We start from the raw sequence: 15,979 nt of genomic DNA on the forward strand, positions 1-15,979 counted from the left end.
TTCAGTAGGCCACCAAATATACCAGATGTATCCCACCTTCTTTTAAAGTGATCGTGGAGAACACTTGATGGTAACTGGCACTGAGAGGCTTCCGTGCTGTCCAGGATGACGCACGAGGCGCCTTCTATGTAACTCGTACAGCAGTTGGAACCTCAAGAATTATCCCCTCTTAATAGCTCTTTTGCGCATCCAATTTGATGGAGTTTTGGATGCTTTTTGGCCACGGGAGGCCTGTGTCTTTTGACCCTTGATAGATTTAGTTTGGCTAGGCACACCCAGAATACCAAGAAACTCCTTATAAACATCCTTCACCACCCGACCTGGATCTTGCCCATCAAGAACTTTCTTGAAGGCTTCCCGATACATGGTCAATTTGCCAAACGATAATCCCGCGTTGATGACTTTCTGGAATTGGAGCTTTAACTGTCCCTCCTTGGGCAACTTAGCAGACCCGGCAGGAGGTTCAATTCCAGTGGCACCTACTAGTCCTTCATGACCGTTCACGGAGGGACACCTTTTATCACTAATCTGTTTTGCCATTTTAGTTGGAATATGCTCCGCTATAAGTTGGTTGATATTCCGCTTACTGGCAAACTCGTCCACCAATTGTACCAGAAGAGCCTCTTTCTTCCTCCCCAGTCCATACCCGTTTGTGGGCCCCTCAGGCCGATGACTCTTTGGGATGAGAAGCAGCAATCCGCTCCACATTTCGCACAAGAGGATGTCTTATTCTCTTGTGCAGACCCAGGCCAATCTTAGTAGTGAACCCACATTGGCACACCTCACAGACCCATTCCCCAGTGGGAGCCACACACACCACCCCCTTGCAGCGCAGGATGTGACAGGAGATACTGTGGTATTTTAGATTTTGTTTACCACATTTTGAACACCTGAAAATGATCTTTCTCTGCCCGTGTGCCCTTTTGAGATGGTCAATCAGCCTCAACATCCTAGTAAACCAGGTCTCACAACAAGGACAAGATGGTTGTTTGTCAGGCATGGACACGACAGGTGTTCTTGGCGTTGTACCATCACCTTCAGACCCGTGAGGAGCCTTGGGTGTTTTGGGCTCTTTACTACCTCCCATCGCGCTCTCAGCCTCAGGTGTTTTGGGCTCTTCGGTACCTCCCACCGCAGTCTCAGCCTCATCCTGGGCCATCCCCATAGGGGAGATCTCATAGGGCTCAGGGAGTTGCCTCAAACCCTACCAAACATCCACATGATGTACACCATCTTCTTTAACAATTTTGGAGTTAAAAAACTCCAAACTTGCAAGATCGAATCCCTCTTCCCTGGGCACAGAGGGCATAGATGGTAATTTGGCATCAATGACCCTTAGATCTAATGGGTCAGTCTGAGTGGTAGTCGAGATATAACGCAAAGCCATTTTGTCAGTCCGGTAAGCAATAAAGTGACAAGTCCAAGTGAGGGTAGAAGCATATAGTAGCTGACCCTCTCTCAAACTACCAACTGTGTCAACAACAGCCCGTGGACAAGGCTCTGTGCAACAGTGAACTAACTGTGCCAACCTTTTTGTTTCAGCGATTCGTGAAACTATTGTTGGGTGGTGAGTCCAACAATAGGGAGGGCTGATATGCGCCCTCTCCCACACTGGGGCAGAAGTCGACTCAGTTACCACGAGGGTATCCGGCAGGACCACGAGGAGGTGCGACTTCCGCGGCTATGCCCAGTTAGTAAATATAGTTACTCCCGCCGTTTACCCGCGCTTCATTGAATTTCTTCACTTTGACATTCAGAGCACTGGGCAGAAATCACATCGCGTCAACACCCGCCTCGGGCCTTCACAATGCTTTGTTTTAATTAAGCAGTCGGATTCCCCTGGTCCGCACCAGTTCAAAGCCGGCTGCTAGGCACTGACTGAGGCGGGGCGCTGGCCCAGGGACCCTTCCCCGGGGACCTTCCCCCGCACAAACTGCTCAGCCGACGCCGACTGCGGCTGCGCGCACGCTGGCCGCACACCACGGGAACCCCATTGGTGGGAACCGCTGGGGCGGTGGTGCGCAACGATGACGGCTGCCACTGGGGCACCAGCCACGGCAAGGTGGAGGGCGGGCGGAGCGGGGGGCGGGCGGCGCCCGCCACAGCCGGGGCGATCCACAGGAAGGACCCGGTGTGTGTCCAGAGTCGCCACCGTGCACGTGCATGCCCCAGCGCCCGGGCGGGCCACGCAGAGCGCACTCACCCGCGCGCGGCACCTCATCCAGCTGCGGCACGCGCCCAGCCCCGCTTCGCGCCCCAGTCCGACCAACCCAGCCCTTAGAGCCAATCCTTATCCCAAAGTTACGGATCCGGCTCGCCGACTTCCCTTACCTACATTGTTCCAACATGCCAGAGGCTGTTCACCTTGGAGACCGGCTGCGGATATGGGTACGACCCGGCACGAGACTTACACCCTCTCCCCTGGATTTTCACGGGCCAGCGAGAGCTCACCCGATGCCGCCGGAACCGTGACGCTTTCCAAGGTGAGGGCCCCTCTCTCGGGACGAATCCATTCCAAGGCGCCCGGCCCTTCACAAAGAAAAGAGAACTCTCCCCGAGGCTCCCACCAGCTTCTCTGGGATCAGTTGCGTCACCGCACTGGGTGCCTCATGGCGCCCATCTCCGCCACTCTGGATTCGGGGATCTGAACTCGACTCCCTTTCGATCGGCTGAGGGCAACAAAGGCCATCGCCCGCCCTTTCGGAATGGCGCTCACCTATCGCTTAGGACCGACTGACCCATGTTCAACTGCTGTTCACATGGAACCCTGCTCCACTTCGGCCTTCAAAGCTCTCATTTGAATATTTGCTACTACCACTAAGATCTGCACCTGTAGCAGCTCCACCTGGGCCCGCGCCCCTGGCTTCGAGGCGCACCGCAGCAGCCCTCCTACTCGTCGCGGCCTAGCCCCCGCGGGCCTCGCACTGCCAGCGACAGCCGCGTACGGGCCCAACGCTCCAGCGCCATCCATTTTCAGGGCTAGTTGATTCAGCAGGTGAGTTGTTACACACTTCTTAGCGGATTCCGACTTCCGTGGCCACCATCCTGCTGTCTAGATCAACCAACACCTTTTCTGCGCTCTGATGAGCGTTGGCATCAGGCGCCTTAACCCGGCGTTCGGTTCATCCCGCAGCGCCAGTTCTGCTTACCAAAAGTGGCCCACTGAGCACTTGCATTCCACGGCGCGGCTCCACGCCAGCGAACTGGCTCCCTTACCCATTGAAGGTTTGAGAATAGGCTGAGATCGTTTCAGCCCCAAGACCTCTAATCATAAGCTTTACTGGGTAAAACTGCCCATTGCCGAGTGCCAGCTATCGTGAGGGAAACTTCGGAGGGAACCAGCTACTAGATGGCTTGATTAGTCTTTTGCCCCTAGACGCGGGTCGGACGACCGATTTGCATGTCAGGACTGCTACAGACCTCAACCAGAGTTTCCTCTGGCTTTGCCCTGCCCAGGCATAGTTCACCATCTTTCGGGTCCTAGCACGGACGCTCACGCTCCACCTCCCTGGCCCCACGAGGGGGCGGCGGGCGAGACGGTCCGGTGGTGCACCCGGGGCTGCCAGGCGCGACACGCGCCCCGGGATCCCACCTCAGTCGGCGCGGGCCAGCCCTCACCTTCATTGCGCTGCGGGCTTTCGACAATGGTCCCTGACTCGCGCACGTGCTAGACTCCTTGGTCCGTGTTTCAAGATGGGTCAAGTGGGTAGCCGACATCGCTGCGGACCCCAGGCACTCCAGCGCGGCCCGTGAGCCTGGCCCGGCAGCGCCGCGCGGTCAGGGCGCACTGAGGACAGTCCACCCCAGTTGACAGCAGCGCTGGAGACTGGCAGGCCCAGCCCCCACACCTCTGCGCGAAACACCGTGCTGTGCGAGGATGCCACTCCCCCCCCCCCCCCATGAGAGGCGGGGAAATGATGCCCCCCACCACGGCGCCGCTGATGTAGGGGGAGGAGGGCGCAGCGGCAGTCCTTTCCCTCGGCCCCGAGATTCGGCGAGACCTGCTGCCTGAGGGCTGTACCACTCGCCGCTGCTTGCGCAGCACTGGACCACCTGCCCGTCGGACCACCTGCCCGTCGGAGGCCTTCCCAGTCGACCTGGAGCCGGTCGTGGCGCACCGTCGCAGAGGAAATGTGCCCGGACAGCGCCAGCTGCCGGCTGGGTGGCAGTCCCCACACCGGCCTGCACCCCCCAGCCTGCCTCCGCGGGCGGGGTTCGCCCAGGGGACGGAAGGGAGGCGAGGTTCCGCTGAACCCGTGCCGACCACAACTCGCCGGGTTGAATCCTCCGGGCGGACTGTGCGGGCCTCACCCGTTTACCTCTTAACGGTTTCACGCCCTCTTGAACTCTCTCTTCAAAGTTCTTTTCAACTTTCCCTTACGGTACTTGTTGGCTATTGGTCTCGTGCCAGTATTTAGCCTTAGATGGAGTTTACCACCCGCTTTGGGCTGCACTCCAAAGCAACCCGACTCCGAGAAGTCCCGGGCCCAGCATGCCGGGGGCCACTACCGGCCTCACACCGTCCACGGACTGCGGCCTCGATCACAAGGACTTGGGTCCCCCGCGAGCACCGCCAAGGATTGGGACTTCTGTACGCCACATGTCCCGCACCCCACTGCAGGGCAGGGATTCGGCGCTGGGCTTTTCCCGCTTCGCTCACCATTACTGAGAGAATCCTCGTTAGTTTCTTTTCCTTGGCTGACTAATATGCTAAATTCAGCGGGTTGCCACATCTGATCTGAGGTCGCAAGGCCAAAGATTGGCCGCACCTCCTGGCCCATGCAGCTCCCAAAGAAGCGGCATGCCAACAGGCCAACAGCCAGCCAGCTTCTCCCACCTACTACCCTCACCTTCCTCCCCACTGGCACCCGCGTGCCAGGGGAAAACAAAGCCAGAGGGAGAGAAGCGGAGACAGAGTGCCCCATCCCGGAGATGAGAACCGAAAAGGGAGTGTGGCAGAGACAGCCCTGATGGGGGACCAGGCGGCACGTGATGGCCTTGGTGGAAAGAGAGAGAAAAGCCATGGTGCTATTTGCGCCCCGAGACCACAACAGAAGAGGAGGAGGGCAGGCGAAGGGAGGAGGGGGTCGGAACATCTGTCCCCAGCGCTCTCGCTTCACGCGCACGCGCAGTGGCACAGTACCCCCGCAGTACCCACCTGCAGACAGCCATCCACGTGGGGGGGAGGCTGGGGGCGAGGCCTGCGCCTTATCTCCCTCTTGCCCTCTCCCTTCTCTCGGCCCACGGTGGTGCTTTCAACGCTGTCTCTTACTCTCCTCAGCTGCCACCACCACCGTACCGCGGTACGGGCCCTGCAAGGACAAACTCTGCCCCAGTGGCTCACTCCGGGAGTGGGGAACTACGGAGCAGTCCCTGAGTCTGCATAGAGGGGGATGAAAGCCCTGCGCGGCAACAATGACGATGACGGCCATGACGATGATGATGCCTGCTGGGTCACAGGGAAAAAATTGAGGCCGCCGAGGGAAACGCATCCCTTGCCAAACCCCTGACCGCCTTCCCTCAGGGCACCGGTGAGCCACCATCACCACCGCCGCTGACCACAGTCAACTTGCCTGTGAGGCAACCCCAGCTGAACCACCGTGGTGGCCGCTGGACAGCGACTGATCGTCAAGCAACACTCAGACGGGCGTAGCCCTGGGAGGAACATGGGGCCGCAAGTGTGTTTAAAGTGTGGATGACCAATGTGTCCTGCAATTTACATTAATTCTTGCAGCTAGCTGCATTCTTCATTAACGCACGAGCCGAGTGATCCACCACTGAGAGTTGTCTGCCTTTCGGCACCAATCCCGCACCCGTGGAGGGGCTGGGACCGCTCACATGGGGCGCCTCCTTCTCTTGTCCTGAGGACGTGCAGGCGCGTGCCTGGCTTTGACCGTCTGTACTTGATAGTCAGGAGTGCAGACATAGGAGATCCAGCCACACTGAACTGGAATTCTTCCTCAAACCTCCCCACTATGGTGGCACTGAAGGAGATCTGAGCAGTCTGGGTCCCGCCTGGTGCAATGATGCCCTCCTCAGGCGCAAACTTGAAGCAGAAGCCCACGTTTGCAGTTAAAGGGCTATAGGCGAAGGGAGCATCAATAGCTCCTAGGTTTATCAGTTCCACCTGCAGCTGCAAGAAAGCAAAATGGAAATACATGTGGAATCTTCCCTTCTTGTGAGTTATTGTCTAATGACGCAATTAATACCCAGAAATAGCAGACGATGCTATGAATGGCAAAAAAATACAACAGGACAAGTTCTGCCCTTGGGTTTTCATGCAAAGCAGTGGCAACTCCACAGAACTGGAGTCCACAACCCTGGGGTTATCCCATGGACACAGAGCAGTGCACCTCTGATCAGCACCACCAAGTTCATTCAGACCTGGCCCTGAGAGCAACGTGGGCTGATTGCAGCTGCGTAGGGAGTCACCCCAGAGCTGCTGCTGCCCCACTGAGCACAGCTCCAACACCACCATCTACTCATTCACCTTTTCCCATGTCATGAAAACAATACATTGATTATGAGGCATCAGCATCAAAATGTATAGACAGCATCATCTTTTGGTAAGAAAACTCAGCATGTCTTTGCCTCCAACAGCCAAGCTTTTGGAAGTGTTTGGCATGATGTAGTGCCTCATTTTCTACCTCTTTCAGCTGCTCCCTCTTTGGTTTTTTTTGCAAACTTGACACTATTGGGAAGGAGGCAAATAGGTAGAAAAACGCTTTGCTTTATTCCCAGGAACACTATCTCTTTCTAGAGCCAGAGATGCACCAAGGCTGAAGTGTGGTGAGGGACTGGTCAGCAAGGGAAAGAACTCCCAAGCCCTTTGCAAGGGCCAGCACTGAGCCAGGAGGTTGGATGGCTTTCCTGTGACTTGCAGCAATAAGCAGGAGACACTTGACTGGAAGCTGTCTGCAGTGGACTGAAGCTCAAAGGCAGCCAGTTTCTTCCAGCTGCTTCTGAACAGCCCAGTCCAAAGGTGCCTTGTGTCTGGCACTGCCACAAAAGCCTCTGAACATCCCTTTTTGACCCAGGCTTCGTTTCATGTGCCAAGGGGTTGTTTTGCAGCAAGCCTCCCAGCTGATTTCCAAGGAAGGAACTGGGCCTTCATGAACAAGAGACACACCTTTCAGACCCTCCCAGATTTCACCAGTAGATCAAATATTCCCTGCTCACAACTGCCCACGTTGGCAGCAATTCCACACTTCCACCAGGCTTGCTCCTGCCTCAGGAGCCATCAGGATCCACCCCAAGCCCTGCTGCTCACCTCATAGACGTGGGGGTGTCAATAGAAATGTTCCCAAGGTTCAGAGTAGGAGAGCTGAATTCTTCCAAGGGTCCTTGGCCTTCCCCTGAGATGTGCAGGGGCAGCCTGCTCTCACAGCCTGGGGAGAGATGTCCATTGCACTACAATCATTCCCTCTGTTATACTGGATTTTCCAGGCTGCCTCAGTGCTAGACCCTGACTCTGAGCTGGATGCAACCAGCTCCTGATGCTGCAGGAGAGGATATGGACCCTCCTCTTCCCTCAGCCTCGGGGCTGACTTCTAATTTCTAACCCATTCCTTGGGCTGCTTTCCAATTTCAGCCACCAGTCTGCTGAGTTTAAAACATCTCTGCTGCCTTGTAGTGACAGGCCAAGGAGTTACAGGTATAAATTGAAAGAAAGGAAATTTAGGCTAGATATTAGGAAATTCTTTACTCTGAGGGTGGTGAGACACTGGAGCAGGTTCCCCAGGGCTGTTGTGGAGGTTCCAGCCCTGAAAGTGTTCCAAGCCAGGCTGGATGGGGCTTGGAGCTACCTGCTCTAGGGGGAGGTGTCCCTGCCCAGAGGCTTTTAAGGTCCATTCCATCCTTAACATACTCTGGTTCTATGCTGTCCTTCCCATGCACTTAGTGGAGCTTTGAAATCATTCAGTGAAGGCACAAAGCTCCTACTGAGTTTGGCAATTCCCAAACTACCTGGCCCAGGAGTACAGGACTTTGTTGCCAAAGTCCCCAACTCCTGACACTCAGCACTGCGTTCTATTTCCACAGACAGAGCTGCAAGGGCTCAATTCCCACAAAGGGAGAGAGGCAGGTGCTGGCCAAGGCTGCTCCTTCTACCAACACCCTGGGCTCAGGGGGGCTCAGCCACCTCTGCTCTGCTGCTGTCTGGGCACTGGGAGGTGATCCAGGCTCAGGGAACACATTTCTAACTCAGTGCCTGCTGCCTGATGATGGATCCATGTCAAATGGACCCATCATCCTGGAGGCCAGGGACCTGCAGGGGCTGAGTGCTTGTTCACTAAAGCTGTTCTGCTCTGCAGCTCTCTGGCCTTTGAGGGAATGCTGGCAAAGCCATGGCATGAAAACCTCTCCCTGCACTGCCTGGGCTGTTCTGGAATCAGTCAGGCACACACAGCATTCTGAGCCCTGGCCTGGCACAGGAGACTCCCTGGGACCTGCAGGGCCAGGAGGGATGTGCCAGCACTGCCCTGCTGACCAGGGACTCTTCCCAGCACTTCCATGGGAGCCCAGTGGGCTCAGGCTTGCACCATGGCTTCACTGAGCGGGAGAGAAGCAGGGCAAAGGAGCTGTACCTGAGATGCTGCAGTAAGCCACACTTCCATACTCCAGTGCTTCCAGGGGTTTGAAGGTCACCTTGATTTTGGCCAAAAAATTCAGCCCAATTTCTCCCTCCTACAGCAGAAAGAGACAGCAAAACATTGCTCTGCAAAGTTCACATTTCTTGTTTTCAACCACACTTCTGTAAGCCTCTGTTTAGAGCATTAGCAATGAGTGAACAACACAAGGAGCCCAAGGAAACACTCCAAACCCAGCTCAACACAGCGCTGGAAGCTCTCAATGCTCAGCTGTTCAGCTCCCATTCTCCACAATACTCCTGCTGCTCTGACAAAGGCTCTTGGTCACATCATGCTGCTGTCAGCTACAGTGGGATGCAACTGCCACTGTGCACTGGTGGCTCTTCACAAGAAGAGAACATGATCCCTGTCCTGGGTTGACTATATGATGCTTTTATCCCAAATCGCCTTGTTCTGTTTATGCTGAATAATAAGTGTTGCACCTTTAAGACTTGTTGCAGAGAGTGAAGGGGGGAGAGAAGAAGCAGCAGTTTGTTTTCAGACACTGCACTCACTCCTCCACACTCCTGCTTCTGGACTGCATTGTCTGCAGATGGACAGACAGCGGTTCAGAGCTCTCCTTTGCTTTTAGTTAATTTAGCTTGCTGAGGCAAAGAAGTTCCCTGGACTGTGGGGTTTTTTTCCTTTCTTTGGACCTGTTCAAACCTGCTCTGGACTGAACACCAGCAGAGCACCGACAGCTCCACCTGTGGCCACTGGGCTGGGCCTGGCCTGTGACATTTCCAGGACCAGAGGGACTGATCAGAGACTGAGCGAGCTGAGCTGCAACCCAGGGAGGGACTTTCTCAGTTTGTCATCTCTTTTGGAGCAGCAAGGGGTTTTATTGATTAATACTGTTTAGGGTTTATTGTTTAATAAACAGTTTTTTTCCACTTCAAGGAGGTCTTTTCTCCAGGACCGGTTGGGGGCAGGGGCCGATTGAATCTTCTTTCCTAGAGGAGCCCCTTTGGGGGTTCTCTCCCAAATTTGCCCAGAACCAGAACCTTGGAAATAAAAATATTATTTAAACCTGTATTGAAAGAAAACAGAGGCTGGCATTATTCCAGGGTTTACTCCAAGATGAGAAGGGATGTTGCACTGTGCAGACACCAGGCCTTCATTGTCTCTCACAATGCCAGTACTCAGAATCAGGACTCTGGCTGATGGCAGGACATGGTGGTTTGTTTGCAGAAACAGAAAAGGAGAAGGTTTTTTGTCCCTGTGTGCAGGACAACTCCAAAGGCCCATTTCAACCTTCCACCCTTGTGTCCAGGCTCACAGAGGACACTGGAAGGGACACTCAGAAATAGTGCAAGGCGTGGTTACAGGAGGGGATTGGCATTTCCATGACTAGCCTTAAGCTGAATTTGGCCTCACTTTCCCAGCAAACCATTGCAAGCTTCAGGTCAGAATGTGGCCTGGCAGTGCTCCAACAGCCTCTGGTGAACCACACGTGTGGGGGGAGCCCCTACCTACAAGAACTGCTCCCTGTGGACACTGCAAGGAAATGCACAGAGTGCCCTTGAGCTCAGGCCCTGGCAGCACAGCTTGGCTTTGTCAGGCTCCCAACCCTGCCTTGAGCCTCCAGGGCAGAAATGCTTTTAGCATTTGGCATTTTTAGGCAAGCTCTGCAGGTGCATCAGAAACTCAGTGTCTTCCCTCCCAGCACATCGAGCCAGCTGAGGATCTGCCCAGTGACCGCAGCCGGGGGTAGAGTGGATGGGAGGAGGAAGAGGGGGAGGAGGATGAGGAGGAAGAAGAGGAGGAAAATGAGGTTTTCACCTATCACTTACCATTGGCTCAATGAAAAAAATGTCATCAGAGAACAGCATGGGGTCTTGGTGCAACTTTGCCTTTTCCCCCGGGAGCCTCAGGAGGGCAGTGTGATCTTCACCAGAGTCCTTCTCCTTCCCTGTTTCTTTCTCCTCCATTAATTTTTCCAGCCACAGCTCTCTCCGTGTCTGCAGGAATCGACGCTGCCTGCAGCCACAGGAGAGACAAAGCCAGCAGACTGTTTAATAAGCCACAGATTGGCAGAGAGAAGTGTGAGTGCAGGAGAGCAAAGCACTTGGGGAGGAGCAGCAGTGTGAGAGATGAGTAATGCGATGATTTATCAAAAAGCAGGATGCCCCAACACAGGGAACGATTGGCAGCTGACTCCGTTGATTCACAAGGCTGAACAGTTGCTTTATTAAACTATATTATATTACATTGTACTACACTATATTAAAGATGCATACCATACTACAAAGAATACTGAAGAATACTAAAGAAAACTTGTGACTGTCTCCAGACAGCCAAGACAAAGCTTTTTCCAATTGGCCAAGGAAACAAAACAATCCTCAGCAGAATCCAACTGACAAATCATTTCAGGTAAAGAATCTTCCTAACACATTCCACATGATAGAGATAAGAATTGTTTTCTTTCTTTTCTCTATGCTTCTCCAGGAAAAAAAAACCTTGAGAGAGAATTATGTGTTTCTGTTCAGAGAATGTGAATGCCACAATGATTGACTCTCACAATTAACAGACAAATACCATGTACAGAGGTTAAGAAAAATTTTTTTTACCCCCGCAGTTGTTATCAAGGGACAGCCAGGGTTGGGATATTTGGGAGGGTCAGCTTGTCACTACGGTGACATCTGACCTCCAATCAAGATTTGAGGAAGTAAACTCCACCACTGGACAGTGAAGAAGGGGTCAATGGACAGAATTTTGGGAGGGGCTAAAGGGTTAAAAGGCAAAACCTCCATTGTGTGGGTGAGCACATGGTGCGGAAAATCCTTTGCTCCTGGCGCCATAACATTTTCTCTATTCAGTCTTCTGTTGTATTTTTGATAAGGTTTAATAAACCTTTCTAAACTTATGAAAAGGGAGTGGCTATTTCTCCCAAGCAGCAGCTCCCCAGCAAGGGCTGACCCCAAGCCATGGGGGTCCCAGATGGATCAGAGGATAACTTGTTGTTCACCGGCCCAGCAGGGAGTTCTACTCCACACCTGCAAGCTCAGGAGAGGCTTCCAAAGCCAGCGTCCCTCCAGAGAACCTCCTGGCTCAAAGCCTCTGCCAAAAAACTGAGGGAGAATCCACCAGCCACTTCAAGTGGCTTTTCCTACCACTGAGCTGCTGGGGAGGCAGATAAAGGTCATGGAGCAGGACTTCCCTGGGAAGGGGAGACAAAGCTGCGTCGCAGCTACGTGCTACCACCACTGTGAAAAATGTGCATTATATGTTCAGCTTTTTGCATATATGAAAATAAAACATTGGTCTGTTCTGTTTCAGTCTCTATGCAATATTGCATAGGGAAATGTAAGATAACAACAATTAGAAATCAATCAGATAATACACATAACCAATAACACATCTGCAGTCATACAGTTATCAATCACTGCAACACTGAACTGTCATCCCAGAGTCTGTGACAGCTGATGAACTTTAAAACAACAGAGAGCTGGAGAACTCATGTCCGGATTCATGTTTCTCAAACTCCCTTTGAAAACAGGCTCAGCTATCATACATGGTCAAGTTGCCAAGCCAAAAGGACTTGAATACTTTTTGATGCAGAAAACATCTGGGCTGATTCTCAATCATTCCATTCAAGTAGAGCTAGACCTTGGCCAGAGTTCAAATTCTAATTGATGGACATCACTTAATATATTTTAAAACAAGATTGTTAAAACCAGCAATTATGAATAGGAAACCTTAGGATTAAAGATCAATCAAACCATTAAAGAATTGAATCCCTCCGAAACTTCTGTCAGGACAGAAATTCTTCAAACACAGCAAACCTCTTGAATTCTCAGCTGAAGTACTCTATAATAACTGAAGAAATAATAACTGAAGAAAACCACAAAATTGGTAATCTGGATTTAAAAGAAACCCAAAAAACATGAGTAGTTAAAAAACAAAAAGACAAGATTCTGAAGAGATACGTGTCTTGCAGATGATCACTCAAAAAGACAGGGAAACATATGAAAGCTGGCTGTAAATATTACAATAATACCTTGATCATAATTCTTATCATAAATTGTGAGAATTCTCATTATATAATCAACTTATCAACAGGAAGTGTTTGAAGGGGTTATGACAACTTTTCTAAAGTATTCATATAGCATTAATAACAATCCTTATTTATCAGTATCACCTATAAAATCCAAAAATAACAAAGGTTACAAACTCAATACCTACAAAACTGTGAATCATTGGAGAATCAGCTGGTGACCCCACAGATAGGATCTGATTGATATTTCTCAAATACTCTGTCTTCAGAGACATTTCAGGTAATTGAATCATTACTAATACTTCTATCTTTCTATGGTGGTTTCCCTCCCTGAGAGGCATTTTTCACAATAGAAGATTTCCATCTACCTCATATTTGGAAAACCAGTGGATTTGCACTGGTTTCCCCTTTTCTGTATCTTGGGAAAAAGCCTGTGTGCTTTGTCACTTTATACTGATTTTGGACAGCTTTTTTACATGTCCATCTTTTGCATCTGAAGCCTGATCATCTGGTAAATGCTGTTTCCGTCACTCCTGTGGGACCGGGCTGTTGAGGAGTTCGGTGCGCCTCACACAACATGCGCTGCACCCGCGAAAAATCTCCCGCTTGAGATTCTGATGGAGGCTGAAACTGTGTGCTGGCTGTGGGGGCTGGCTGCGTGCCCGCTGCCGTGGGACCGGAGCAGGGCCGGTCCCTCGGGCACCCTCTGCACCCAGACCGCGCCCGGTCTCTGCCGCTGCCCTCACGGGAGGGCGGATGTCCCCGCCCCGACCGCGCCTCCCCGGCGCGTCTCTCGGCGCAGGCGCGGTCTGGGGAACGCCCCCTGTGCCCGTGACCGACACCGGCGCTGCCTCGGTCCCGTTCTGGCTCCGGTCCCCGCTCGGCCGCGTCCGTGCCGCGTCTGCGCACTGGGGAAAAACCCGCCCCGCTGCGGCTGCCGGGTTTGTGCGTCATCACCGGGCGCCTGCCGCGTTCTGTGGCGGTCGCAGGGACGCTGCAGCCGTCCCGTCCCGTCCGCCTCAGTCCCGCCCGGCGCGGCTGCCGCGGCCCGTGCGCGTTCCCCGGGTGCCGCTGCCCGCCGCCATCGCAGTCGCGCGGGTTTTGCCCTTCGCGCGCGGCTTTGGCACCCCCCGCGTGAAACCGCCGCCGCCGCCATCGCGCATGCGCCCGCCGCTGCCGCCAGCCCCGCGCCTCCCGCTCCCGCGCTCCGCCCGGCCCGGCCCCGCTCGGCGCTGTCCCCGCAGCCGCCGGCCGTGCCCTGCACGCTGCCGACCGCCCGCTGCTGCGATCGCGGGCACCGCCGTGCGCGCTATCGCCTCCGCCGCTGCTGTGCCTGCGACTGCCCCGCTGCCCCCGTGGGCCCCCGCCGGCCTCCGCAGCCCCCGCGGCCGCCTCTGCGGCCCCCCCGGGCTGCTCCCGGCCGGCGCCGCCGTGGCACGGGTTCGCCAGTCGCCGAGAAGCGGCTCTGCCCCGGGTTCCCCGACCCCTCTCCGCCCTCCTCCACCTGAGAGTTCTGGGGTTTCTGGGCGTTCTGGGGACCCATGGGACCCTGGGCACTCTGGAGATGATGCTAATTCCTCCCACACCTGTTTGCTAGGGATTACCTTTGCCCCTCCCTCGTCAGTAAGGGCAACTGCCGCCTGCTGATGGCAGGATGACTTCCCCCATCCTCGAGAGAATACTGCTGCCTGCTGATAGCTGGCAGCCCCCGCGGAATTCCACGAAATTGCCTCTAACATTACCCTTGCTGGGGATAAAAGCTTCAAGGCCGTTTTATCTTTTTTCAGAGATTTTCACAGGGTGTGTGGCTGCCACGCCCTGTAGGGCTGACAAGATGCTGGGTTGTTCCTGGGAGCATGTCCCCTCCATGTTCTCAATTTTGACTTTTCTTACCAAAAGCTGAATCATCTGCAAGGTCAGTCCGGAGTTTGCCCTGGTCACCGTCCAGCAGCTCGCAGGTGAGGGCTTCCAGGCATGCTTCTGGTCCTCCTCTTTCCGGGTCGAGCTTGAAACGAATCTTCTCAGCAGAGGTCGAGATGCTCTTTCTGGATTTTTCCCTTGAGAGTGCCTGTTTCCTTTCCTTCTCGGGCTGGGTTTCAGGGGCTGATGGCTGTGGCGTGGCTGCTTGCCAAGAGCCCACCTGGGTGCCCTCTTGGAGCCCACCAGGGATGCCAATGTCTCAGGGTCTCTTGCTGCTCAGAGTGACCCCAAGAAAAGTTCAAAGTCTCTTTTCCCAGCCCAGCGCTTGAAGAAGGAGTCAGGGCTCTTAATTTCTCAGTCTCAAGGTTGTTTATTTTATCTTATCTATAAAAAATTTTCTCCTGCCCTGCCGAGGTCAGCTCAGCAGGACAGCCTGAGGCACTCTGTCTGCCCCCGGGGCGGTGTTATGTCTTTATACTAAAAACTACGTGTACAATGTTTACAATTACTTTCCAATACCTATCACCTATGTTAGACAGTGAGCTGCTACTCTAAACCAGTCAGTAAGTGCCAACATCACAGCAGAAGATGGAGGCCAAGAAGAAGAAGGAGAAAGGCTGGACACACCCAGTTCCCTCCATCTTGCCTCCTGAACCCCCATACCAAAAACCCCAAAATCTACTTTTCCATCCTGTGATAACTTCACTAATATTCTACCTAAACTGTTGTGGCCTGCTGATCTTCATATAAGGTCTGTAATTTGCTCCACGGGTCATAATCAAATCCACTGGTGTTTTGGGCTCCGTGCCAGGGCTTCTGAGCCCCCTGGCAGGAGTCCTGGCCATCCTGGACTGCCAGAGGGATGTTCTGGGTTCCCACAGGCCTCTTCTTAGGTCTTCTACAGGTTGGTTTTTTGTTTCCTCTCCTTCTGCTTGTGCTGGGAAAAGCCCCCTGCTGGGACATCTCTGCACCCTGGCATCCTGGGCATCTGCATGGGGATGGGCAATGTAACAAAGGACTGGCTGGAGGCCTTTGGAAATGGGAATTTATGGACAGGTGGGATTGCTCAATCTGACTGCACTGAGCCCTCATGCAGGACAGAGCTCTGGATCTCCTTCCTGCTTGGCAGGGTTCAGTTTCCAGGTAGTGTGGGCAAGGACTGGCACTCACCTGCACAGAAAGGCTTCTGACTTTTGTTCCTGTAGCTAAACCCAGGGTGAGATTCCTCTTTTAGTGCTCAAAGAAAGGAAAGGAAATCCCAGAAGGGATGTGCTGTGTCTTTGAAACCATTACCAACTGTGAGGAACACCCCTGCTAGAGTAGAACATGTCCCTGGTCAAAGGAGGTCACCCCTCTGACCAAACTGATCCCAGCCCAAAAGCCAGGCCTTCTGCTGTGCTCTGGAAGGGGTTCTGCAGGCAATGTGCTCAGGAGA

The 15,979-nt window shown here is 53.6% G+C and overlaps 2 pseudogenes; both read right to left on the reverse strand.

The window, feature by feature from the left end:
- Positions 1-4,747, reverse strand: part of LOC128946085 (28S ribosomal RNA) — an 8,061-nt pseudogene extending 3,314 nt beyond the window's left edge.
- Positions 4,748-5,633: 886 nt separating this feature from the next.
- Positions 5,634-5,786, reverse strand: LOC128946088 (5.8S ribosomal RNA; annotated as a pseudogene).
- Positions 5,787-15,979: the final 10,193 nt, after the last annotated feature.

This window comes from Melozone crissalis, unplaced genomic scaffold (genome assembly GCF_028551555.1).
Source record: "Melozone crissalis strain CALT ecotype California unplaced genomic scaffold, PUWL_Pcris_2 ptg000073l_1, whole genome shotgun sequence".
Lineage (NCBI taxonomy): Eukaryota > Metazoa > Chordata > Aves > Passeriformes > Passerellidae > Melozone > Melozone crissalis.